General features: G+C 49.4%; 1 pseudogene across 1 annotated transcript in view; it reads right to left on the reverse strand.

Annotated features, from left to right (window-relative positions):
* LOC146839235 (uncharacterized) overlaps window positions 1-27,511 on the reverse strand; it is a 310,687-nt pseudogene that overhangs the window by 154,837 nt on the left and 128,339 nt on the right. The window lies entirely within an intron of this gene.

The raw sequence follows: 27,511 nt of genomic DNA on the forward strand, positions 1-27,511 counted from the left end.
AGGCGACGATCGCGGAGCCGAGGGCGGTCCTCGTCGGACTCTAGACGGCACCGCAGGAGGTATAGATCCAGGTCGCGCACGCGCTCCTCGGACAGGGATCTTTCACCGACGTTGTCGGACTCCCCGGGGACTAGGGTGTCTCCGGTGGACGACCTGGTCTCGTTCCAGGAGGTGCTGCTACGAGGGGCGGCGAAACTGAATATCACGGTGACGGTGCCAACACCTACGACGTCCGTGATATTTGAGACGCTTCATCAACGACATTTGTCTCGACCCCTCCTGCCTCTCGTGCCTGGCCTGCTGGAACCAGCCTTGGAACTGTTCCTCACCCCCGCAACGGCGAAGGCCGCTCCGTCCAGGCTCATGAAGAAGTACAGGGCCCCGGAGTCGGATCCGTCTTTTTTGAGAATGGACCCAAAGCCGGATTCGGTGATAGTAACGGCGGCGAGAAAGCAACATGCGACCGCACCGGCCTACACGGTTCCACCGGACAAGGAAAGCCGCTGGCTGGACTCGGCTGGCAGGAAGGTGTGTGGTACCGCTGCCACAACGATGAAGGCGGCGAGTGCAGGGGCGTTGTTGGGCCGGTACGACCGGGCCCTGTGGGAATCCCTGCAGCAATATGCGGACCTCCTGCCACGAGACAAGAAGGAGGACTTCTTGGAGACGGTGCGCGAGGGCATGCTGGTTTCGAACCAAACGATCAGCGCGGCGGCGGATGTATCACTATTGGCCACTCACGCCTACTGTCATGGCGTCCACCAACGGCGCCATTCCTGGTTGCGCCTGACATCCTTGAAACCGGAGGCGCAGCAGAGAGTGGCCAACCTGCCCTTCTCGGGGGAAACCCTGTTCGGGAAGCACGCGGACGATGAGATGGCCCGCATGAAGGCCGAGGCGGAAACCCTGACGGCCGTCGGGTTGGAGAAGACCGAGAAAAAGAAACGCCCGTTCCAGAGGAGGTTCGGGTCGTCCGGCCGAGGGCGTGGGCAGGGCTCGGGACAGCAGCAGCAACAACAGCAGCAGTCCCGCAAGCCCTTCCAGAAGCGCCAGAGGGGTAGAGGAGGCCAGCAGGCTACTACCGCAAGCAAGGGCCCGGCCGGGTCTCGGCCCTGAGCTGCTACTTCCCCCTCAACCGTTACCCACTCCAGTGGGGGGAAGCATTCAATTTTTTCCGGCAGAGTGGAGAAAAATTACTCAGGACAAGTGGGTGCTGAATATTGTTTGCAATGGATACAGTCTTCGGTTTATCAGCCCGCCTCCAGCGATCCCGCCGGTCAGCTCTCGCTTCCAGCTGAGGGAGCTCCAGGCGGAGGCAGACATCTTGTTGAGAAAAAAGGCGGTAGAAGACGTACCTTTGTCTCAAAGGGGAAGAGGTCTGTACTCTCGGTTCTTCCTCGTTCGCAAGAAGGACAAGAACGAGTTCAGGCCCATTCTGGATTTGCGACAAGCAAACAAGTGGATTCGCAGAGAGAAGTTTCGCATGCTATCGTTGCACCAGATTTACCCTCAGCTGCAACGGGGAGACTGGCTCTGTGCCATCGATCTACAGGATGCGTACTTCCATGTGCCCATAGCGCGGAAGCACAGGAAGTTCCTACGATTCCACGTCGGCGCCAATCACTATCAATACACAGTACTGCCATTCGGGCTGAAGTCTGCGCCCAGGACTTTTTCGAAGTGCATGGCGGTGGTGGCGGCACACCTGAGGAAGAACAAGGTGTTTGTCTACCCGTATCTGGACGATTGGCTGATCAAGGCATCATCCTTCGAGGAAGCGCAAGAACACTTCCGATGGACGTGCGAGCTCTTGAACAAGCTGGGGTTACACGTCAACATGTCCAAATCGGTCCCGACTCCGGTACAGTGCATACAGTACCTGGGGGCCTCCATCGATACACGGTCAGCAAGCGTGTCTCCTTCGGAGGAGAGACGGTTATCACTCCTTCGGAAGGTTCAGGACCTCAGGACTGCTCCATCAACGACTGTGAGGAAGGTGTCGTCTCTACTGGGATCGATGGCCTCCTGTATCTTCCTCACTCCGCACGCACGGCTACACATGCGACCTCTGCAGGAGTGCTTGGAGGACCAGTGGGATCAGAGGACAGGCTCTTGGGACGACAAGATCCGACTGTCTCTGCATGCTCTTCAGTCTCTGAAGTGGTGGTGTTCGGCGGAAAACCTCCTCAAGGGGGTTCCTTTCCACAAGGACATTCCCACGACGAAGGTGGTGACGGATGCGTCTCTCCAGGGCTGGGGGGCGCACTCCGGGGACCTGCAGATTCAAGGGCTATGGTCTCCTTTGGAATCGACGTACCACATCAATTTCCTGGAACTCAGAGCTGTTTTCCTGGCACTGAAGGCCTTCCTTCCGTCCTTCCAGACCAACTCGCTCCTGATACAGACGGACAATACAACCACGATGTATTACCTCAACAAGCAGGGGGGGTCGAGATCGCGCACTCTGTCGCAGGAGGCGCAGGCGATCTGGCGCTGGCTGCTGGCCAGAGGACTGACGATTACGGCCACACATCTGCCGGGGGTGCAGAATGCTCAGGCGGACGCCTTGAGCAGGCTGATTCAGGAAAACCACGAATGGGTCATAAACGACGAAGTACTAGGAGAAGTCTTCGCAAGGTGGGGGACTCCAGACGTAGATCTGTTCGCCACCGCCGAAAACAGCAAATGCCGAGACTTCGCATCCAGGTACTACCAGCGGGGGACGCTGGGGAATGCGCTATGGATCGACTGGTCGAACAGCTTTCTGTACGCTTTTCCACCCATTCCCCTGATTCCGGCGGTGCTCATCAAGCTGTCCCGGTCCAGGGCGCGGATGATCCTGATCGCCCCGGAGTGGCCCAGGCAGTGGTGGTTCACGGACCTTCTTCACCGGTCTCTCCTTCCTCACATGCGGTTGCCGTGCAGGCCGGACCTTCTCACGAAGTTCGGGGGGCGGATGGTGCACCCCAACCTCTCGTCTTTGAGTTTGGCGGCATGGCTCCTGAAATAGTGCAATATGGTCATCTGAATCTACCAGACGATTGTATGGAAATTCTGAAGGAGTCTAAGCGACCTTCCACTAGGACATCCTATGCTTACAAGTGGAAGAGGTTCTGTATTTGGTGTAAGTCCAAGAACTTTGATCCGACGACATGCAAGGAAGATGTCATCCTTCCATACCTTTTACATTTGGCGCAGTCTGGCCTTAATTTCCATTCCATTAAGGTTCATCTGGCTGCTTTGACTGCTTATAGGAAATGCCCTTCACAGACTTCCTTCTTTCAGATCCCTGTGGTCAAGGATTTTTTGGAAGGCTTGAAGAAAGTGTTTCCTCCCGTCAGACTTCCCTCGCCTTCCTGGGACTTGAATGTGGTGCTGTCCAGACTGATGAGGGAGCCTTTTGAACCCATTCACAAGGCTTCGTTGCAGCACCTATCCTGGAAGGCGGCGTTCCTAGTGGCCATTACATCGGCCCGCAGGGTGAGTGAACTTCAGGCATTATGTTGTCAAGAACCTTATACTGTATTTCATGCTGCTAAGGTTGTGATGCGTACTCACCCTAAGTTTCTTCCTAAAGTTATTTCTGATTTTCATGTCAACCAGACTATAACTTTCCCTACGTTCTTTCAGAATCCCTCTTCGCCAGCGGAAAGGGCTCTCCATTCCCTGGATGTTCGAAGGGTGTTGAAATTTTATCTGGATAAGACCAAGGATATTCGTAGGTCTGACCAATTGTTTGTTAATTATGGCTCAGTCAGGACTGGTCTTGCGACCTCGAAGCAGTCCATCTCTCGGTGGATTGTGTCCTGCATACAGTTGTGTTATCAAAAAGCTAATAAGACCTTAGGGGGTAAGCCTAAGGCTCATTCCACCAGGGGCAAAGCTGCCACGACGGCTTTGCTGCGTAATGTTCCGATTGCGGAAATCTGCAAGGTGGCCACTTGGAAGTCGGTCCATACTTTTGCTGCGCATTACTGTCTGGACACGGATGCCAGGGCAGATGCTCAGGTTGGGCAGGCTTCGCTGCGAAATTTGTTCGCACAATAGTGGTTGTGTCTTGTATGTTCTCCACCGCTTTTGTTGTGTGGGGATGGGCTTGCCATTCTATTCACTAGATTATGACTATACACAGAGATCCCCTACTACAGAAGGAGTAGTTTCTTTTCTGTAACTCCAGTTCTGTAGTAGGGGTATCTCTGTTATAGTCATAAGCGCCCGCCCTCCTCCCCGGTGGAGAGATACTTATTTACAGATGGAATGCTACAGGTCTGGCGTGCTTCGCCTTCAAACAGAACTGAAAGTAAATGGGACCTGCTGGGCATTCTGGGATACTGGGGAAAGTTCTGGAAGCCTGGAAAGTTTTCTTAAAGGCACAGTATCCTGTTTTAAGCCACATAATGGCAGCCTATGGGGCTTGTCTGTCCTATCCTTCCTCTCTATCATTCCAGAGGCTTTTGCTGGTAGAGGCAGGGTTTTTTTCCTTGGGGAGAAAAACTAGACAGGCAGTGCTTTGTGGTTTTTTTTTGGTGGAATTCTAGTTGAAGTACTGGACAGTGTAGCCTGTGAGTATAGGCTGCATTATCTGTCTTTAAATTAAATTCTCTCTTAAAGGTGTATGCAGGTCTGCATGATTTGTCACCTTTAGAGATTATTTTTTATTGCTCCGGGGTCCACGCACATGGGCGGGACTATTCACTAGATTATGACTATAACAGAGATACCCCTACTACAGAACTGGAGTTACAGAAAAGAAACTACTCCATATTTTGCATTATTTCTGAGCATGCCTGCTTTTAGCGCACTCCGTAAGTGGTGTTGCTGCTTTGGAAACCGGTTGAACCTCGAGGAATCTGCTCCAGCTCCCCCAGAGGGGACTCCTAATAGGGATATGTATGTGAAGCATGGTCTTTCTTCCATAATGTACAGCACAGTATGGAGGAAATATACTAAAAAAGATCCTGAGTTACGATGGCCTTTGTATGGATCGTTTGATATACGTAAGATTGAGTATGTGGAACAGTGTATGTGTAAGCGGCGTGCTCGTCAGGATATGTTTGAGTGTGTGCGGTTGTGGGTGAAGGAGGTGCGTGAGCGAGAGAAGCGTGAGAAAGCACTGTTTGATAAAGAACAACGGAAGAATGATCATGTGCGAGCACAGGAAGCGAAGCGTCGGGAGGACAGAGAACAGACGGAGAGACAAGAGAAAGAGCGTAGGCTGCAAGTCTCGGGTCAATATGCTGTTCGGCAGCCACTTTATCCTGTCCTTAATAATCTTGATGATGATTTTTATTTACTAGACCGCTCTCCGCCCCCTTATGTTGGCGCATCTGCCCCGAGGCCACAAGATTCTGACCCGGGTCCGGGTAAGGTAGATACGCGGTCCATGCTATCGGCTGAGCAAATGGCTGAGCTTCGGCAAATTTCCTTCCGTGCACTTGAGGGCAAGGTGTCCGTGGATGAATTATTCCATACTTGGGGGCTGTGGCAGGATAGAGATAAATTGTATTTTCTGGGCCATTTCGCTGAGGAAGTGATTGCTGCGTTCCGGAAATATTCTGGTGTTTTTGAGCCTGACGAAGTGACATCGGATGCTAAAGCATTGCATAATGGTATTTTCTCTTCCTCTAAGGCTCCTGATACGGCTCGGCGGCTGTTCGCCTTGCGGGACGCGGTGCTGGCCCTTAAAGAAAAAGCGCGCCAACGAACAGGGGAGGAGAAGCAGTCGGATTCGTGTACAGCAGAGGGCCACTCATCCACCTCCCAGTCAGATAAGGATGGCATAGTGCATGTTAAACCGATGCGAGAGGCGGCGCCCTTGTACGTTCCTCCTAAAGGAGCGGGGACTAGCTCGGATGCCTCCTCTGCCGATGCGAAGGGATATTTTGTGTATAATTGGGTTTATACTCCTTGGCATAGAGCTGATGTTATGGCCTTAAAGAATGCGTTGCCTGATCCCCGCAAGAATCCAGCGGCCTTCTACGAAGAAGTCGAGGGGGCCTTGAATTCTTGCGTTATGACCTTAGCGGACATAGACCTGTTCTTTGGCCTTATTCTACCACCGGATACGTGGCGATCTGTCCGAAAGGTAGATGATATAACTGCTTTTAAGGCTCGGTGGTCTGTGCTTGAAGATGAGGATAAGGATCGGAAGCCCGCGCAGAAACCACCACAGATTATCTTAGATCTTCCCGCTGCTATTCTGGAAAAGCTGAAGACAATTATCCCCCCTAAAAAGATTGACTGGAATATGTTAGCCTCATGTAAACAGAAAACTGACGAGTCAGTTGCGGACTTCTTTACGCGCTTTGAGGAGACGTTTCATGACTTTAGTGGCCAGTCGCTTACTGACGATACGGGCCGCCACCTTTTTGCGGATAAATATGTGGCTACTCTGCTGCCGGCAGTTGCGGCCCGTTTAAAAGCAAGTGAGAGTTCTTGGTCCTCCGCAACCCCGACGGCCCTCCTGACTATCGCCCAGTATTATGAGCGTCAGGAGCAAGAAGCAAAGGGCCAGGAGGAAAAGAAATCGAAAGATCTAAAAACAAAGGTGATGTTAGCACAAGTATATGGCCCGCCCCGGCGGGGTATTAATAGAGGTAGGGGAGGATCTTATGGTCCTCCCTCGGGCCGATCTGATTTGAATAGGAACCAATGCGCGTATTGTAAGCAATCGGGCCATTGGGCTAGGGACTGCCCGGTGTTGCATGCTTCGCGTCAGGGGCATATTCAGGGTGGCCCGCGAGGTAGAGGGGGTTTCTCGAACTTTAGAGGGAACTCTAATGAACAGGCTCGTTTTGACTCTGCTGGGCAGCACCGAGATAGATCAAATGTTTTCGATCGCCAGCATCAGTATCAAGTGTCGGGGATTGACCGATCGGGGTACCATGATTCTCAGCATGCATAGGAATGCGTTGGATGGGGGTTAGAATCAGTTGAGGTGCCGGTCGATCAGAAGGGTCCTTATGTATCGGCTGAGGTTTTGGGCTCTACTGATCAGTTCCTAGTGGATACCGGAGCGACACGTAGTGCACTGTCTAAGCAATTGGTTCCGGGGGCTCCCCCATCCGGCTTAATGGTTACATCGGTAGGGTTTGACGGTACACTCTCCCGAAGCCCTCTTTCGCAGCCCCTCATGTTTAAGGTTGACTCTTTTTCTGCACCCTGTCCGTTTCTGCTTGCCCCGTACACACCGGACAACATTATGGGCCTTGATAGGTTAAAGCATTTTAGGGCTACGATCCGCTGCTCCCCTGCTGGTGTGCGGGTAATATTGAATGACAATTACCCCCGGTCAGAACGGATGTGTGCGATGTCAGAGGATGCGCTGTTAGCTACCCTCCCTCGTGCTTTGTGGGCAACTTCGGATACTGATGTGGGACAAATGGTGATTCCACCGGTCCACATTAGTGTCCAGGAGGGGGCGGTGTTACCACGCCTCCCACAGTACCGTATTTCCCAGGAGGGCGAGGAGGCTCTCATACAGATAGTGCAGGATTTGATTGCGGTAGGGGTAGTGGAGGAAGTTCCCTACAACATCTGTAACAGTCCGATTCTTCCCATACTGAAAAAGGATACGGATGCCAGAGTTTATCGGTTTATAATTGATTTGAGAGAAGTAAACAAGATCGTGATACCTCAGTACCCAGTGGTTTCCGATATCACGACGTTGCTTACTTTGGTCCCGCCTACGGCGACTATGTTCTCAGTGATCGATTTGAAGAATGCCTTCTTTTCCATTCCCATTCACCCCGATAGCCGATATCTTTTTGGGTTTACATTAAATAATAGCTCTTATCGTTTTTGTAGGATCCCCCAGGGCTACACAGAAAGCCCTAGCATTTACAGTCAGGCTTTGAAAAGACAATTGGATTCCTTTGTTCTGCTCGAGGGGGTCGCCCTCATTCAATAGGTCGATGACATCTTGCTGGCGGCTGACACCCTGGAGTTGTGTGAAAAAAGTACGTTATCCTTACTTTCCTTTTTAGCATCCCACAATCATAAGGTATCTAGGAAGAAATTGCAATTCTGTAGACCAAAGGTGACTTATTTGGGTCACCTTTTGTCTACGGAGGGGCGTGCACTCACACCGGATCGTATTCAAGTAATTTTGGACACACCGAGACCGTCCACGCAGAAGGATGTGCGTGCATTTTTGGGTCTTGTTTCTTTTTGTAGACAGTGGATATTGGGGTTTTCACATATAGCTAAGCCATTGTTAGCCCTCTTGACAAAGGACACGCCTATCCCAATCCCTTGGTCAGATGAGTGTGATGCTGCTTTTCAGCAACTACGACAGGCCCTTTGTTCAGCACCAGTGTTAGGGACCCCTGATTATGCAAAACCCTTTTCGTTGTATGTGCATGAGAAAGATGGATGTGCATTATCAGTTTTAGTGCAGATGCACGGCGATAAGCAGCGCCCTTGTGCATATTTTTCGGCTGTACTTGATCCTGTCGCCCGAGCATTACCAGGGTGTTTTCGCTCGGTTGCGGCGACAGCTGTCTCAATACGCCAAAGTGAGGGAATTGTGTTATCTCATAAGCTGTTGGTATTAGTCCCCCATGCTGTCGATGCTCTGCTTAATCAAACGAAGACGCAGCATTTGACCAGTGCCCGTTTAACGGGATATGAGTTGACGCTTTTGGCTCCTCATATTACGTTGAAAAGGTGCGTAACGTTAAACCCGGCAACATTGTTGCCATACCCCGAAACCCAGCCTGAGGCGCGGAAAGCGCATGATTGTATTCTCGTGACTGAGGAGCAAACAAAGGGTCGTATTGATCTCCAGGATACGCCCTTTCCAGATGTAGATGGAGAACTGTGGGTGGACGGATCATGCCTGAAGCTACCAGATGGTACGACTTCAGCAGCGTATGCAATTACCACATTACAAACGATAGTGGAGACAGCACGCATACCACAGAAATCAGCTCAAGCAGCGGAACTGATAGCATTAACACGAGCATGTGAGCTCAGTACAGGATTATGTGTGAATGTTTATACAGATAGTCGCTATGCCTTCGGAGTAGCGCATGACTTCGGCCTACTCTGGAAGGAGAGAGGGTTTTTAACGTCACATGGGGTACAGATAATGCATGGAGAGTTAGTTCACAATCTTTTAACCGCATTGACATACCCAAAGAAAATTGCCATCGTTAAGTGTAGCGCCCATAGGAAAGTAGTTGATAAAGTTGGAGAAGGGAATGCGTTAGCAGATCGAGTGGCACGGGAGACTGCGATGCAGCCCGGTGCTACTGCCATGTATGTAGTAAAGTCACAGGTGGAAAGATGGCATGATGCGAAGGAGGAAGTGCGAGAAATGCAAAGGACTGCTTCTGACAAAGAGCGGGAACAATGGGCGAGCGAGGGAGAACTGGATGACGAGGGCTGCTGGAGAAATAAGCAGATGGATAGATGGAAATTACCCACGGCCTTTGTACAACCTATGGTTCAGATGGCACATGGGCTAGCACATGTTGGAGCTTCCGCAATTGTAAAATTGCTTACCCAAGTCTGGGAGCATCCAGAGATTGCTAGCACGGCAAAGAGGGTGGTGCAGACCTGTATGATCTGCTTGAGGTATAATCCGGGAAAGGGTACTCGAACCCCAGCAGGAGGATTCGTGACACCCACTGCACCCTTCGAGGTTTTGCAGATGGATTACATCCAGCTTGAGCGCTGTAACAATTTGAAGTATGTTCTAGTAGTGGTTTGCGCCTTCAGTAAATGGGTTGAAGCGTACCCTACGAAAGACAATACTGCAATGACTACTGCGAAGCTGCTGCTGAAAGAGTTCTTCCCTCGATATGTCGTCTGTAGACTTCTGTGGAGTGATAATGGGCCTCACTTTGTAGCGGATGTTATAAAGTACGTCTTGAAGGGCCTAGGCATCACTCAGAAGTTCCACGCCGTGTTTCACCCTCAGTCTGCAGGACTAGTCGAGAAGTATAATGGTACACTGAAGCTCAAGATCGCTAAAATTCAAGCTTCGACGTCTTTGACTTGGCCAGACGCTCTACCGCTGGCGTTATTGTCAATTAGATCGGTACCACACTCTCAAACTGGCCTTACACCGTACGAGATTGTCTTCGGACGCCCAATGAATATTTGGGGTCCACCAAAACCTAAAGCTGTGTATGATGTACCTTGTGTAATGATGAACGATTATCTGGCACAGTTAACGGATAACTTGGTTTCTATTCATCAACAGGTCCGAGAGGCGCTCCCTGATCGGTCGACCGGTGAAGGACATGGTCTCCGACCTGGAGACCACGTAATGGTGAAAATCTTCGACAGAGCAAACAGTTTGGAACCGAGATGGGTGGGTCCTGAGCAGGTCCTCCTCGCAACGAGGACGGCTGTGCGAGTCTCCAACAGAAAGAATTGGATCCATTCCCTGCACTGTCGGAAGGTGCCGCCCGGATTGGTGGAACCTGCCGTGCTGACCGATCAACGAGAAATCCTGGCTGCAGAGACAGGCCGCGCTGCGGAGCCGAACGCCAATGAGGAGCTCTTTCCGGACCACGCGACTCCTGGAAGAAGGCGATATCATCTTCGACCAAGGAAGTGAGTTTTCCAGTACCGGGACATACTGTCAGAACGGCCCTTGGGTTAGTGAAACGGAGAGCCGATGAGGCAAGGGGGGGGGATCAGCCCTGCATTAGTGTAGCGACACCCGTCTTGGCCCGCTGGTGAAGAAATCGACCGCTGCCCAAGGGGAAGAGTTCTGACAGACTTTTAGTTTCAGGAAGATATTGGGTTTTATTTTTGACATGGAGAAAAAGAGAATCCTTTGTGCATCAGGGTTCATGTTGACAGTAGCTATTGTTGGGATAACCACATGGTTTGTGGAGGATGTAACTCCCGCTCGGGAAATACTTGTGTTGACAACTCCGGTGCCTGAGGAGCACTACTTTTATACATTACCGTATCAAGAGTTGAAGCATCGGCAGTCTTACTTGAATAACACTTTCATCCAGATGCTGCATCATACTCACGTTGCTACGAACGCTACGAACTGCTGGATATGTGGGATGATGCCAGCCCATCAAAAGAAAGGAGGAACGCCATTCATACCACTTCCTTTCTCTCATAATGGCTCTTGTAGAGCATGGTACACTTTGCTTTTTGCCACTCAGAAACCGACAGTGGGACGATTGCTCTTCAGACTCAATAAAGAATGTCACCAGGATAAAAATGGGTATCCGCAAGCGAATGGGACAATTTGGGAATGGGAAGAGTACCGACCAGACAATGAATCTATTCCCTACATCTTCACGAACACTAGAGACACTGTGGGAAAGGACAAATTTGTGATTCAAGTGGCACAAGCTCAAGCGGACCTGTGTGTCCAGAGTGTGGGTTCTATTCCTGTCGGTGTCAGCGATTGTATCACCGTCCTGAACATTGATGGGTTGAACAATAGTACCTTCCTAGCGTCCCATAATACCTACTTTGTGTGTGGAAATAAAGGTTATTACCGTTTGCCGGCTGGGTGGTCTGGGGTATGCTATGTATCATTCCTATTACCTCCTGTATTCCTAGCACCTGCATCTTATCATAAAGATCTGAAATTATTGAATAATGTGACTGTAAATAGGTATAAATGTACTTTATCAATTGATGATGTAGATCAGACTGATACCAGTCTGCAACAGTATATTGATTTTAACTTAGGACTGTTTTTCTTTGTTGGAGCTGCCCTGAACAGTAGGAAGATCCGAAGATTAACAAGAGTGGTAGAGGCTGTGACAAACCAGACTGCTGCTGCTCTTGGGAATCTTACGGAGGAATTGCAAATTACTAGAATTGTTGCATTGCAGAATCGTATGGTATTAGACGTTATGCTAGCTGACAGAGGGGGAGCATGTAAAATTATTGGAAGTAGCTGTTGTGTGTTTATCCCTGATCATACGCCATCGGTTTATAATGCCATCAACAAACTACATAAAATTGCAGCTGAAATCCATACAGAAAACGGCACTTGGTCCTTTTCTGGATGGTTTTGGGCATTGATTACTGCCTGGGGATGGAAGGTTCTAACTGGTCTTTGTATTATTGTAGCAGTTCTGTTTTCTTGTTGTATCTGTGTTCAATGTGGTCCCTTGCTCTGCTCCTTATGCGTGTCATTCTGTATCCCTGATAAGAAAGCCATTGCCGATGTTGCTCATCAGAAACGTTTAGCTAAAGAAGTCGAAGAAATGATGACAATTGACATATATGATGATTATCCTAACCAACCGGATGTCTTCAGTAAATGCTGAAAGGGTCGTCTGTTGTAAATTGAAACAGCGATGTGATTAAGCATTTTACTGAAGACATTAATTCCCTTCCTTTAGATCATGTTTTCTCTGTTATGTTGACCGAAGTTCGGACTCCATTTTGTATTGTCATGCTTTCACGTGTTCCCCACGAGAAGAGTCCAACCTCTGTGTTAGTTGCTCTTGTAATCTGCCTAGTAACAGTCTTTAAATAGCTCCTTTGTCCATCTGGCGCATGCCCAGACTTGACCACATCTGTTATCAGTTAGCCTTGCTTGACCATGTTTTCGCGGGCTCAAGGAGTGTGTTAGCTCCGCCCACATATTGATTCAGTATCGAAAATGACCATAAATGGTAATGTTCTTTGGCCTCATGTTGTATCCACCCACTTATGAGCCCCTCTATTGTGTATAAAAGGGGACCATGTACGCAAGTTCTTTGTGCTACTCTATGCAATACTGAAGAGTGTTGTGTGGATTGTAGGACCACCCTTAAGGGTTAATAAATGCTGTCTTTGTACTTTGCAGTTTCCGTGCCAACTTCCTTATAGATTCCATTACAGGAGAGCGAACCCTTGTGTCCTGCGGGCCTAGCTGGGGCCTGTATTCATCACCAACACTAGATCGGTTAATAGACCGTGAGACTGGTTCCACTGACTGGCTAAGCATTCCTGAAGCAGACGCATGTGGAGCCTGGCACACGGGACGATCATGATGCAAGATGCCATCATCCCCAGCAGTTGCATGTAAGACCAAGCTGGAAGAGATTGATTGGGTTGAAACTGAAGAACCAAAGCCTGAATGTTGCGAATTCTGGCTGCGTTGGGACGCACCAGAGCTTTTTTGGTATCTAAAGTGGCTCCTAGGTAGTTCTGAATATTGGCTGGCTGAAGATGTGACTTTGGCACATAGACTGTGAACCCTAGTCGATGCAGTAACATGATGGTTATAGAAGTGTGTTTGAGACACTGTTGGTACATGCCGGCTTTGATGAGCCAGTCGTCTAAGTATGGGAAGACATGGATGCTTTGTCTCCTGAGATAAGCAGCTGCGACTGCCAGACATTTCGTGAACACTCTGGGGGCAGTGGTGACGCCAAATGGAAGTGCCTTGAATTGGTAATGTTGGCCCGCTAGCACAAACCTGAGAAATTTGCGATGAGCAGGGTGGATTGGAATAAGAAAGTAGGCGTCCTTTAAATCTAGAGTGGACAGAAAGTCGCCTTTTTGCGAAAGAGGCAGTTCCTGTTGAAGTGTTACCATGTGAAAATGGTCTGACTGTATCTAAAACTTGAGCTCTCTGAGATCTAAGATTGGTCTGAGAGACCCGTCCTTTTTTGGTAGTAGGAAGTAAAAGGAGTACACGCCCGAACCTTGGTGTTGTAGTGGTGTGGGCTCTATAGCTCCTTTTAAAAGTAGAGACTGTACCTCTTGTTTGAGGAGGTGTAGATGATCTGGTGAAAGTTTGTGTGACTTTGGGGAATGTGTGGAGGAGTGTTGATGAACTCCAGGCAGTAACCAGAACGGATAATGTATAGAATCCACGTGTCTGTTGTTATTGACTGTCAAGCTGGCAGGAAATTTGACAGTCTTTCCCCGACAGGTGTTAGATGGTCGGGGGGAAGGAGAGGTGAGTGACTGTTTTGTATTGGAGGAAGAGGTGCGTGTGTTTGAACCTCTACCTCTTCCCTTACCGTTATTTCCTCCATAACACCCTCTGAAGTAGTTCTTAGAGCCAGAGGGTTGGTTACTACCTTGTAAGTGAGCATGAGTGAAAATGGGAGAGTGAGTTCAAGTGTGAGTGAGCATGATTGGTTCAGAGTAAGCACTGATGTCAAAGCCCTTTATGCGGCTCCATCTGGAGCAAGCCAAGAATCCATTTTCTCTATTTTTGCATAATCATTGACATGTTTGCCTTTGACACTGATATTGTCTGTCCTCATCTTTCCAGGAACCTGAGAAAGTGAAAGTCAGTCAGACAATTACATCGATAAGACGCCTGATGCACAAACAATGGCCTCGGCAGAAATCCTGATGAGGCGTCGTCCTGGGACGCGCGTCTTGTGATCTGCAATTCAAGGTGAATTAATAAGAACAACACGAACAGTGAGGTCTGAATTGACATGTTTTACCTCTAGGAATGTGTCTAAGACTCGCATCTTGACGCACAGCGCCCACGCCAGACATTCCTGAGGTCATGTCAGACATTCCCATCTCAGATAAGATACCGTATAAAGGGGCTGCCAATCGACCACTTGGGAGGAGACGTCCTCCGCCCCAGATTATCGTGCAAGGTACTGCTATAAGATCTTCAGACGGCCGTGATGCTGCTGTAGCCCATTCCGCACTGAAAGCTGGTATCCAGCCAAGTCCCGGAGGTGAGAAGCTACAGACGATGAGCGTTTTCTTTTCGAGGGAACACTTGCTCCCGACTGCTGATAACTACAGCGTTTTGCTGTAAACGGGTATGCAGCGCATTGATTCTCGCTCAGACATTCTAGATGCAAGTTACGCTATTCCGCGCTCTCATAGTTTAGCGCATAGAAGTAGGTTGTAGGATGTTGTGTTGCCAGATGATGTTTTAACTATTGTAGAAATGTTCATTTTATTCTTGTTGTTAGCAATATGCATTTGTGCTGTTTCAATTTTATTCTGCGCAGGTATTTTAAATGTACTAAACCAAAGGATGAGAGTGTTGAAATAAACACTTTTTGTTGAAGTGTGTATTTCTTAGTGCAGTTCTTGTGCGTGATATTTTAAAACCTAAATTAGACTTCTAGGTTATAACTGCATCCCTGGATCCATGTTTAGTAACCTAAACACATGGACACCGCTTCAACTATGCAATGAGTGGGGTTGTGCAGGGCTACAATAACCCAGCACTGGTGCACTGGACTAAGTTCACTTGTGTCACCCGTGGGTGTGAAAACAAACCATGTAGAGCCAAGCCTGAGTCTTAGTTAATGCAGCATTAGCACCCAACGGCCACAGGCGTTCTGAATTTTTATACCCTTGAGTAGCTTCTTTTAATATTCGCACACAAGTGAACCATCATTATGGAGTGTGCGTAGTAATCATGGTTACCTCCTACGGGGAATAATGAAGCATCCATAGCCGAAGATTTGCCACACTTGACTTTCAGAAGGGCGTTCTCCATTTGTGGGTCTTCCTTGTCATTCGAATCTACCTTGAATCCATTGTGTTCAATGCCGGCACCTGTCGCTACGGGAAGCAGTTACTCAGCATCTCAAGACTAGAAGTGTCCCCAATTGTCACAGCTGCGCATGTGCAGTGCGGCTTTGAGACATTTTCTCAAGAGTGGAGCTCAAAGCTATGAACGGGGCCTCAGGGTAGTTTCATGCTTACAAATCTGCAGGACCACAAGCACACTAAAGGGCTCCAGGATCTGGAGATCTCTTTAACTACCAAGAGCATCATAGCTGTTTATAGCAGCGCAGCAATCACCGCGCTCAACACCAGGGGTGCGGCTGTCTCCATTCTAGATAAAGGAGCATCATAGCTGTTTACAGCAGCGCAGCAATCACCGCGCTCAACACCAGGCATGCGGCTGTCTCCATTCTAGATAAAGGAGCATCATAGCTGCTTATAGCAGCGCAGCAATCACCGCGCTCAACACCAGGCATGCGGCTGTCTCCATTCTAGATAAAGGAGCATCATAGCTGCTTATAGCAGCGCAGCAATCACCGCGCTCAACACCAGGGGTGCGGCTGTCTCCATTCTAGATAAAGGAGCATCATAGCTGCTTATAGCAGCGCAGCAATCACCGCGCTCAACACCAGGGGTGCGGCTGTCTCCATTCTAGATAAAGGAGCATCATAGCTGCTTATAGCAGCGCAGCAATCACCGCGCTCAACACCTGGGATGCGGCTGTCTCCATTCTAGATAAAGGAGCATCATAGCTGCTTGTAACAGTGCAGCAATCACCGCGCTCAACACCAGGGATGCGGCTGTCTCCATTCTAGATAAAGGAGCATCATAGCTGCTTATAACAGTACAGCAATCACCGCGCTCAACACCAGGGATGCGGCTGTCTCCATTCCAGATAAAGGAGCATCGTAGCTGCTTATAGCAGTGCAGCAATCACCGCGCTCAACACCAGGCGTGCGGCTGTCTCCATTCTAGATAAAGGAGCATCGTAGCTGCTTATAGCAGCGCAGCAATCACCGCGCTCAACACCAGGGATGCGGCTGTCTCCATTCTAGATAAAGGAGCATCATAGCTGCTTATAGCAGCGCAGCAATCACCGCGCTCAACACCAGGCTTGCGGCTGTCTCCATTCTAGATAAAGGAGCATCATAGCTGCTTATAGCAGCGCAGCAATCACCGCGCTCAACACCAGGGGTGCGGCTGTCTCCATTCTAGATAAAGGAGCATCATAGCTGCTAATAGCAGCGCAGCAATCACCGCGCTCAACACCAGGCATGAGGCTGCCTCCATTCTAGATAAAGGAGCATCATAGCTGTTTACAGCAGCGCAGCAATCACCGCGCTCAACACCAGGGATGCGGCTGTCTCCATTCTACATAAAGGAGCATCATAGCTGCTTATAGCAGCGCAGCAATCACCGCGCTCAACACCAGGGATGCGGCTGTCTCCATTCTACATAAAGGAGCATCATAGCTGCTTATAGCAGCGCAGCAATCACCGCGCTCAACACCAGGCATGAGGCTGCCTCCATTTTAGATAAAGGAGCATCATAGCTGCTTATAACAGCGCAGCAATCACCGCGCTCAACACCAGGGGTGCAGCTGTCTCCATTCTAGTTAAAGGAGCATCATAGCTGCTTATAGCAGCGCAGCAATCACCGCGCTCAACACCAGGGGTGCGGCTGTCTCCATTCTATATAAAGGAGCATCATAGCTGCTTATAGCAGCGCAGCAATCACCATGCTCAACACCAGGGATGCGGCTGTCTCCATTCTACATAAAGGAGCATCATAGCTGCTTATAGCAGCGCAGCAATCACCGCGCTCAACACCAGGGGTGCGGCTGTCTCCATTCTACATAAAGGAGCATCATAGCTGCTTATAGCAGCGCAGCAATCACCGCGCTCAACACCAGGGATGCGGCTGTCTCCATTCTAGATAAAGGAGCATCATAGCTGCTTATAGCAGCGCAGCAATCACCGCGCTCAACACCAGGCGTGCGGCTGTCTCCATTCTAGATAAAGGAGCATCATAGCTGCTTATAGCAGCGCAGCAATCACTGCGCTCAACACCAGGGATGCGGCTGTCTCCATTCTAGATAAAGGAGCATCATAGCTGCTTATAGCAGCGCAGCAATCACCGCGCTCAACACCAGGCGTGCGGCTGTCTCCATTCTAGATAAAGGAGCATCATAGCTGCTTATAGCAGCGCAGCAATCACCGCGCTCAACACCAGGGGTGCGGCTGTCTCCAGTCTAGATAAAGGAGCATCGTAGCTGCTTATAGCAGCTCCGCAATCACCGCGCTCAACACCAGGGATGCGGCTTTCTCCATTCTAGATAAAGGAGCATCATAGCTGCTTATAGCAGCACAGCAATCACCGCGCTCAACACCAGGCGTGCGGCTGTCCCCATTCTAGATAAAGGAGCATCATAGCTGCTTATAGCAGCGCAGCAATCACCGCGCTCAACACCAGGGATGCGGCTGTCTCCATTCTAGATAAAGGAGCATCATAGCTGCTTATAGCAGCGCAGCAATCACCGCGCTCAACACCAGGCGTGCGGCTGCCTCCATTCTAGATAAAGGAGCATCATAGCTGCTTATAGCAGCGCAGCAATCACCGCGCTCAACACCAGGGATGCGGCTTTCTCCAATCTAGATAAAGGAGCATCGTAGCTGCTTATAGCAGTGCAGCAATCACCGCGCTCAACACCATGCGTGCGGCTGTCTCCATTCTAGATAAAGGAGCATCATAGCAGCTTATAGCAGCGCAGCAATCACCGCGCTCAACACCAGGGGTGCGGCTGTCTCCATTCTAGATAAAGGAGCATCGTAGCTGCTTATAGCAGCGCAGCAATCACCGCGCTCAACACCAGGGATGCGGCTGTCTCCATTCTAGATAAAGGAGCATCATAGCTGCTTATAGCAGAGCAGCAATCACCGCGCTCAACACCAGGCGTGCGGCTGTCTCCATTCTAGATAAAGGAGCATCATAGCTGCTTATAGCAGCGCAGCAATCACCGCGCTCAACACCAGGGGTGCGGCTGTCTCCATTCTATATAAAGGAGCATCATAGCTGCTTATAGCAGCGCAGCAATCACCATGCTCAACACCAGGGATGCGGCTGTCTCCATTCTAGATAAAGGAGCATCATAGCTGCTTATAGCAGCGCAGCAATCACCGCGCTCAACACCAGGGGTGCGGCTGTCTCCATTCTACATAAAGGAGCATCATAGCTGCTTATAGCAGCGCAGCAATCACCATGCTCAACACCAGGGATGCGGCTGTCTCCATTCTAGATAAAGGAGCATCATAGCTGCTTATAGCAGCGCAGCAATCACCGCGCTCAACACCAGGCGTGCGGCTGTCTCCATTCTAGATAAAGGAGCATCATAGCTGCTTATAGCAGCGCAGCAATCACAGCGCTCAATACCAGGGATGCGGCTGTCTCCATTCTAGATAAAGGAGCATCATAGCTGCTTATAGCAGCGCAGCAATCACCGCGCTCAACACCAGGGATGTGGCTGTCTCCATTCTAGATAAAGGAGCATCATAGCTGCTTATAGCAGCGCAGCAATCACCGCGCTCAACACCAGGCGTGCGGCTGTCTCCATTCTAGATAAAGGAGCATCATAGCTGCTTATAGCAGCGCAGCAATCGCCGTGCTCAACACCAGGCGTGCGGCTGCCTCCATTCTAGATAAAGGAGCATCATAGCTGCTTATAGCAGCGCAGCAATCACCGCGCTCAACACCAGGGGTGCGGCTGTCTCCAGTCTAGATAAAGGAGCATCGTAGCTGCTTATAGCAGCTCCGCAATCACCGTGCTCAACACCAGGGATGCGGCTGTCTCCATTCTAGATAAAGGAGCATCATAGCTGCTTATAGCAGCGCAGCAATCACCGCACTCAACACCAGGCGTGCGGCTGTCTCCATTCTAGATAAAGGAGCATCATAGCTGCTTATAGCAGCGCAGCAATCACCGCGCTCAACACCAGGGATGCGGCTGTCTCCATTCTAGATAAAGGAGCATCATAGCTGCTTATAGCAGCGCAGCAATCACCGCGCTCAACACCAGGCGTGCGGCTGCCTCCATTCTAGATAAAGGAGCATCATAGCTGCTTATAGCAGCGCAGCAATCACCGCGCTCAACACCAGGGATGCGGCTGTCTCCAATCTAGATAAAGGAGCATCGTAGCTGCTTATAGCAGTGCAGCAATCACCGCGCTCAACACCAGGCGTGCGGCTGTCTCCATTCTAGATAAAGGAGCATCATAGCAGCTTATAGCAGCGCAGCAATCACCGCGCTCAACACCAGGGGTGCGGCTGTCTCCATTCTAGATAAAGGAGCATCGTAGCTGCTTATAGCAGCGCAGCAATCACCGCGCTCAACACCAGGGATGCGGCTGTCTCCATTCTAGATAAAGGAGCATCATAGCTGCTTATAGCAGAGCAGCAATCACCGCGCTCAACACCAGGCGTGCGGCTGTCTCCATTCTAGATAAAGGAGCATCATAGCTGCTTATAGCAGCGCAGCAATCACCGCGCTCAACACCAGGGGTGCGGCTGTCTCCATTCTATATAAAGGAGCATCATAGCTGCTTATAGCAGCGCAGCAATCACCATGCTCAACACCAGGGATGCGGCTGTCTCCATTCTAGATAAAGGAGCATCATAGCTGCTTATAGCAGCGCAGCAATCACCGCGCTCAACACCAGGGGTGCGGCTGTCTCCATTCTACATAAAGGAGCATCATAGCTGCTTATAGCAGCGCAGCAATCACCAGGCTCAACACCAGGGATGCGGCTGTCTCCATTCTAGATAAAGGAGCATCATAGCTGCTTATAGCAGCGCAGCAATCACCGCGCTCAACACCAGGCGTGCGGCTGTCTCCATTCTAGATAAAGGAGCATCATAGCTGCTTATAGCAGCGCAGCAATCACCGCGCTCAACACCAGGGATGCGGCTGTCTCCATTCTAGATAAAGAAGCATCATAGCTGCTTATAGCAGCGCAGCAATCACCGCGCTCAACACCAGGGATGCGGCTGTCTCCATTCTAGATAAAGGAGCATCATAGCTGCTTATAGCAGCGCAGCAATCACCGCGCTCAACACCAGGTTCTTAGCAGGATTGACTACTGCAACGCACTACTTCTGGGTGCCCCGAAGACTCTGGTCCTAAAGCTACAAAGGATACAGAATATGGCCGCTAAACTGGCCTTGTCTCGACCACGGTCCGCCTCTTCATCGGCAGCTTTGGCCGATTTACACTGGCTCCCAGTCCAGCAGAGAATTGCGTTTAAGGCTCTCTGCCTTGTTTTTAGGGCCCTGCATGGACTGGGACCAATACCTCTTCAGACTCTCTTCCTCTGGTATCAGGCAGCCAGACCTTTAAGATCATCTTCGGCGTTCTTGGTAAAAGTCCCTAAAATTAATAGAACGAGAATGGGTGGTCGCGCTTTTAGTTTTGCGGCTGCCACGCTGTGGAACACTCTCCCCTTAGCATTAAGGAGCTGCCCTGATCTGCTCACTTTTAAAAAGAGCCTTAAAACTCACTTGTTCCCCAGAGTAATGTAGCTGTTTAATAGATGCACGGTTAGGTCTCAGCGCCAGGATACCCTTTGGGTGACAGCTGCGCTCAATAAGCAATAAATACATACATACATACAGGTGTGCGGCTGTCTCCATTCTAGATAAAGGAGCATCATAGCTGCTTATAGCAGCGCAGCAATCACCGCGCTCAACACCAGGGGTGCGGCTGTCTCCAGTCTAGATAAAGGAGCATCGTAGCTGCTTATAGCAGCGCAGCAATCACCGCGCTCAACACCAGGGATGCGGCTGTCTCCATTCTAGATAAAGGAGCATCATAGCTGCTTATAGCAGCGCAGCAATCACCGCGCTCAACACCAGGCGTGCGGCTGTCTCCATTCTAGATAAAGGAGCATCATAGCTGCTTATAGCAGCGCAGCAATCACCGCGCTCAACACCAGGGATGCGGCTGTCTCCATTCTAGATAAAGGAGCATCATAGCTGCTTATAGCAGCGCAGCAATCACCGCGCTCAACACCAGGCGTGCGGCTGTCTCCATTCTAGATAAAGGAGCATCATAGCTGCTTATAGCAGCGCAGCAATCACCGCGCTCAACACCAGGGGTGCGGCTGTCTCCATTCTACATAAAGGAGCATCATAGCTGCTTATAGCAGCGCAGCAATCACCATGCTCAACACCAGGGATGCGGCTGTCTCCATTCTAGATAAAGGAGCATCATAGCTGCTTATAGCAGCGCAGCAATCACCGCGCTCAACACCAGGGGTGCGGCTGTCTCCATTCTACATAAAGGAGCATCATAGCTGCTTATAGCAGCGCAGCAATCACCATGCTCAACACCAGGGATGCGGCTGTCTCCATTCTAGATAAAGGAGCATCATAGCTGCTTATAGCAGCGCAGCAATCACCGCGCTCAATACCAGGCGTGCGGCTGTCTCCATTCTAGATAAAGGAGCATCATAGCTGCTTATAGCAGCGCAGCAATCACCGCGCTCAACACCAGGGATGCGGCTGTCTCCATTCTAGATAAAGGAGCATCAAAGCTGCTTATAGCAGCGCAGCAATCACCGCGCTCAACACCAGGGATGCGGCTGTCTCCATTCTAGATAAAGGAGCATCATAGCTGCTTATAGCAGCGCAGCAATCACCGCGCTCAACACCAGGCGTGCGGCTGTCTCCATTCTAGATAAAGGAGCATCATAGCTGCTTATAGCAGCGCAGCAATCACCGCGCTCAACACCAGGGGTGCGGCTGTCTCCAGTCTAGATAAAGGAGCATCGTAGCTGCTTATAGCAGCGCAGCAATCACCACGCTCAACACCAGGGATGCGGCTGTCTCCATTCTAGATAAAGGAGCATCATAGCTGCTTATAGCAGCGCAGCAATCGCCGCGCTCAACACCAGGCGTGCGGCTGTCTCCATTCTAGATAAAGGAGCATCATAGCTGCTTATAGCAGCGCAGCAATCACCGCGCTCAACACCAGGGATGCGGCTGTCTCCATTCTAGATAAAGGAGCATCATAGCTGCTTATAGCAGCGCAGCAATCACCGCGCTCAACACCAGGCGTGCGGCTGTCTCCATTCTAGATAAAGGAGCATCATAGCTGCTTATAGCAGCGCAGCAATCACCGCGCTCAACACCAGGGATGCGGCTGTCTCCATTCTAGATAAAGGAGCATCGTAGCTGCGTATAGCAGCGCAGCAATCACCGCGCTCAACACCAGGCGTGCGGCTGTCTCCATTCTAGATAAAGGAGCATCATAGCTGCTTATAGCAGCGCAGCAATCACCGCGCTCAACACCAGGGGTGCGGCTGTCTCCATTCTAGATAAAGGAGCATCATAGCTGCTTATAGCAGAGCAGCAATCACCGCGCTCAACACCAGGGGTGCGGTTGTCTCCATTCTAGATAAAGGGAGCTCCTGGCTGATCGTACTCTCGACCTCTCTTCGACTTTCAACACAGTCAGTCACAACATTCTTCTAAGCAACCTACAGTCATGGCTGGGACTTGGTGACGCAGTGCTGAAATCATTCTAACAGTACATCAAAAACCATCGCAAACAATTCAAACTAAAGGACTACCTACAGAACCCCACCTTTGTCAACCAAGGGGTACCCAGGGGTCTGTTCTAGCTCCGATGCTCTTCAACCTCTACCTGGAGCCCTTCCCTCCATCCGTCACTAGCCCTATATTGCATACCATTCGTATGCAGAAGACATACAGCTTTACCTTAAAATGTCCTCTCTAGAAGATGCACTTCACTTAAATGTTAAAAAGGACACTGCTCTATGTCAACCCCAGCTTACACTAAACCTATCGAAGCCGGAATTCATGGTTATACCAGATGAATAAATGAATGAATGATCAACTTGTAAAATGTGAACAAATGCCCAGGGGTGTCAAGGCGCTGAAAACGGAACCCCGGTCAGAAGGAGGGAAGTATCAACCCTCTAAAGAAATGATAGGGCAAAGAGCCAGATCTTTAAATATTTACTGAAGAGAAGGTGCGATTCGAGACAGGAGATCGATGTAGGGAGGGTGTTCCAGAGTTTAGATGCAGCCACAGCAAAGGCACTTCCTCCCCACCTTGCCCTCCTAAACCTGGGCACAACCAGACCATTTTTGTTGGCAGATTGCAGCTCTCTGGCAGGGACGTAGCGTCGGAAGAGCTGTTTGATTCCTTCTGGACCTGAGTTATAAAGCGCCCTATGAACAATACACAGAATTCGCTTCTTGGTTGGAAGCCGATGCAATTTTCGAATGGCAGCGGAGATTGAGTGAAATTTGGGAAGGCCCAAAATCAGTCTGGACAAGTTGCAGCTTATGAATGGGTCCCCTGTTAATGTCCAGGTAAAGAGCATCGCAGTCATCCGGCCGGGACAGAATCAGGGCAAGCAGCTGCTTGTTTTCGAGAAGAGAGAGAAATGGGAAGATCTTCCTAAGGGTCCTTATAACCCAGAAGCAGGATGAGACCGTTCCATTGACCTGGAGATCCAAAGACAGCATGTTGTCAACGATGGCACCTAGATTCTTTGCCGAGGCAGCAGAACAAGGGCATGGTCCAAGCATTTCTGGCCACCATGAGGGGGTCCATATAGTTTGTTGGTTGCAAAGACCAGAACCTCGGTTTTGTCCCCATTGAGTCGAAGGGAGGTGTTTACCATCCAGGTGGCTACGGCCTGCATGTAGCTGTTGGCTGCGGAGGCCTCTATAATCTTTGTGATGGGCACACTTATTTCAAATATCAAGTATTAGTTTTAGACCTGGAACAGATCTCTAGGAATCTACACAAACACCTGAAAATGACTGTTCTCACTAACTGCTCTACCAAGGGCGCTTTATACCAACCGAGGCTAGTGAGAAACTGGCATTGGCAAAGCGAAATATCTTCCGACTCCACTAAAGAGCACGTTCCATGCAGCTGCTAGACAGTCTTGAACACATCACTCCCTCTCTCATCTCAGGTAGCCCCTCCTGAAGCCACCTGCAGCTCAGGGGTACCCTGTTTCACCCACAAGTACCTCACTCCGAAATACCTGGCCCAGAAACTCACCCTCTGCAGAGGCTGTCGCTCAGTGAGACGCTCCCCTTCTGCTCTCCTAGACCCGCCCAGTTACTAGAAAGAGACCCTTCTCTCGCTCCTTGACTGGAAGTGGTGCCAGTGTCTGGAACTCTCTGCCACAGGAATACGTACAAGTTGCTCCTCTCTGGGTTTCAAGAAGAGCGTGAAATCCAAAGATGCTTAATGCACCGACTGGACATTTATTTACTCAATGAGTTTTATATAGCGCAAACAAGACCTGAGGGTGACAGAGAAGCTTTACAAGAATAACGTGATTATGTAATGAGAAGAGCTTGGAGTCCTCTCCCACAGTACCCCTGGATGTACCACTGCAACTGTTGGAACTAGCCCCCTTGTAAGCTCTTTTGTTTGGTGGTTGTATCAGATCTAACTACCCCCCTTGTAAGCTCTTTTGTTTGCTAGTTGTATCAGATCCAACTACCCTCCTTGTGAGCTCGTTTGTTTGCTAGTTGTATCAGATCTAACTACCCTCCTTGTGAGCTCGTTTGTTTGCTAGTTGTATCAGATCCAACTACCCTCCTTGTGAGCTCGTTTGTTTGCTAGTTGTATCAGATCTAACTACCCCCCTTGTGAGCTCGTTTGTTTGCTAGTTGTATCAGATCTAACAACCCTCCTTGTGAGCTCGTTTGTTTGCTAGTTGTATAAGATCTAACAACTCTCCTTGTGAGCTCGTTTGTTTGCTTGTTGTATCAGATCTAACTACCCTCCTTGTGAGCTTGTTTGTTTGCTAGTTGTATCAGATCTAACTACCCTCCTTGTGAGCTCGTTTGTTTGCTAGTTGTATCAGATCTAACAACCCTCCTTGAGAGCTCGTTTGTTTGCTAGTTGTATCAGATCTAACTACCCTCCTTGTTTGCTAGTTATCAGATCCAACTACCCCCCTTGTGAGCTCGTTTGTTTGCTAGTTGTATCAGATCTAACAACTCTCCTTGTGAGCTTGTTTGTTTGCTAGTTGTATCAGATCTAACTGTCCTCTTTGTAGCTCGTATTTGTTTCTTGCTTCTTCTGAACAGGGCTCTGATCCCCCTGGGTCAAGTTTGTGTTTTATAAAATTCTCCTCCTTTCTCACAGCCCGGGAAGACTATCAGTATGAGGATGGATGAAAATGCCTCTCCTGTCACACTGAACCCTTCCCGTGCGGTGGCTGTCTAGAAAGTATGCACAAAGTGTGCATGTCAACCAGGCCCAGGCATGGATTGGAGTCAGACGGCAAAGTACTAGAGTTATAAGCACAGAAAAGGGCCCAGTTTCTAAAAAGACTTACGAATTTGGGCTCACGTTGATTAAGAGTCATTATCAGCCAATCAAACGTTCTATAGATTTGTGTCAGTATTGGCGTATCTTGTTTTTTGTCCAATTTTGAGTCTCCGAGAGTTGCTGACAAAAAATTAGGCCCAACCCCCCCTTTTTTTATTTTATTTTCTAAAAGTGCCATTTCTAAAATAGTAATGTAAAATGCAACTACACCAGTGAGCAGGAATTATCCCTACCATTCTAAACATATCAAACATGTCAACGCTACTCTTTTCAGATTAGGAATGACCACTTACACATATATAAGAGAAATTCCCAGTGCTAGCCTATGAGAGCAGTAGTCCTCATGGAAGTGAGAAACAAAATAGGCTGTTTGTCACTACCAGGACATGCCACACAATAAAGGCACATGTACTACCCTTTACTTAAACCGCACGCTGCCGACAGGGCTACCTAGGGCCTACCTTAGGGGTGACATAGGCTATATGTAGTAAAAGGGGAATTTGAGGCTCATATAGTGTTACTTTGCACAATGACTTTTACAGTGAAGATCTGTAATTGCGTAAAAAAGTTACTCATCTAGGAAATACTAATTTATCTATTATATCAACTTTTAATTGTCCAGAGTATAGTCAAATGATCACAGAGCTGGCCCAGAGGTTGCAGAACATGTTTGTATGACACTGATGCACACACACAAATAGATATAACCGCTTACATTTAAACCCCCCCACACACACACTCACACACGCAGACACACACAGACTGCATCCAATGTGCTCACTCACTCTGGGAAGTGGACTCTGGGGAGATGTGAATATCTCCTAAAAGAAGACATTCATTCCTCTGGGCAGTAGACTCTGGGGAAATGTGAATGTCTGCTACAAGAAGTCATTCATTCCTCTCTGCAGTAGACTCTGGGGAGATGTTAATATCTGCTACAAGACATTAATTCCTCTGGGCAGTGAACTCTGGGGAAATGTGAATATCTGCTACAAGAAGACATTCATTCCACTGTGCAGTGGACTCTGGGGAGATGTGAATATCTGCTACAAGATATTAGTTCCTCTGGGCATTAGACTTTAGGGAGATGTGAATATCTGCTACAAGAAGACATTCATTCCTCTGTGCAGTAGACTCTGGGGAGATGTGAATATCTGCTACAAGACATTCATTCCTCTGTGCAGTAGACTCTGGGGAGATGTGAATATCTGCTACAAGACATTCATTCCTCTGGGCAGTAGACTCTGGGGAGATATGAATATCTGCTACAAGAATACATTCATTCCTCTGTGCAGTAGACTCTGGGGAGATGTGAATATCTGCTACAAGAAGTCATTCATTCCTCTCTGCAGTAGACTCTGGGGAGATGTGAATATCTGCTACAAGAAGACATTCATTCCTCTTTGCAGTAGACTCTGGGGAGATGTGAATGTCTGCTACAAGAAGACATTCATTCCTCTGAACAGTAGACTCTGGGGCAATGTGAATATCTGTTACAATACATTCATTTCTGTGTGCAGTAGACTCTGGGGAGATGTGAATATCTGCTACAAGAACACATTCATTCCTCTGTGCAGTAGACTCGGGGAGATGTGAATATCTGCTACAAGAAGTCATTCATTCCTCTGTGCAGTAGACTCTGGGGAGATGTGAATATCTGCTACAAAACATTTGTAGGAGAGTAGGATCTGCACTTATGTTGCC

The sequence above is a fragment of the Triturus cristatus genome, chromosome 4_2, assembly GCF_964204655.1.
Source record: "Triturus cristatus chromosome 4_2, aTriCri1.1, whole genome shotgun sequence".
Classification (NCBI taxonomy): Eukaryota; Metazoa; Chordata; class Amphibia; order Caudata; family Salamandridae; genus Triturus; species Triturus cristatus.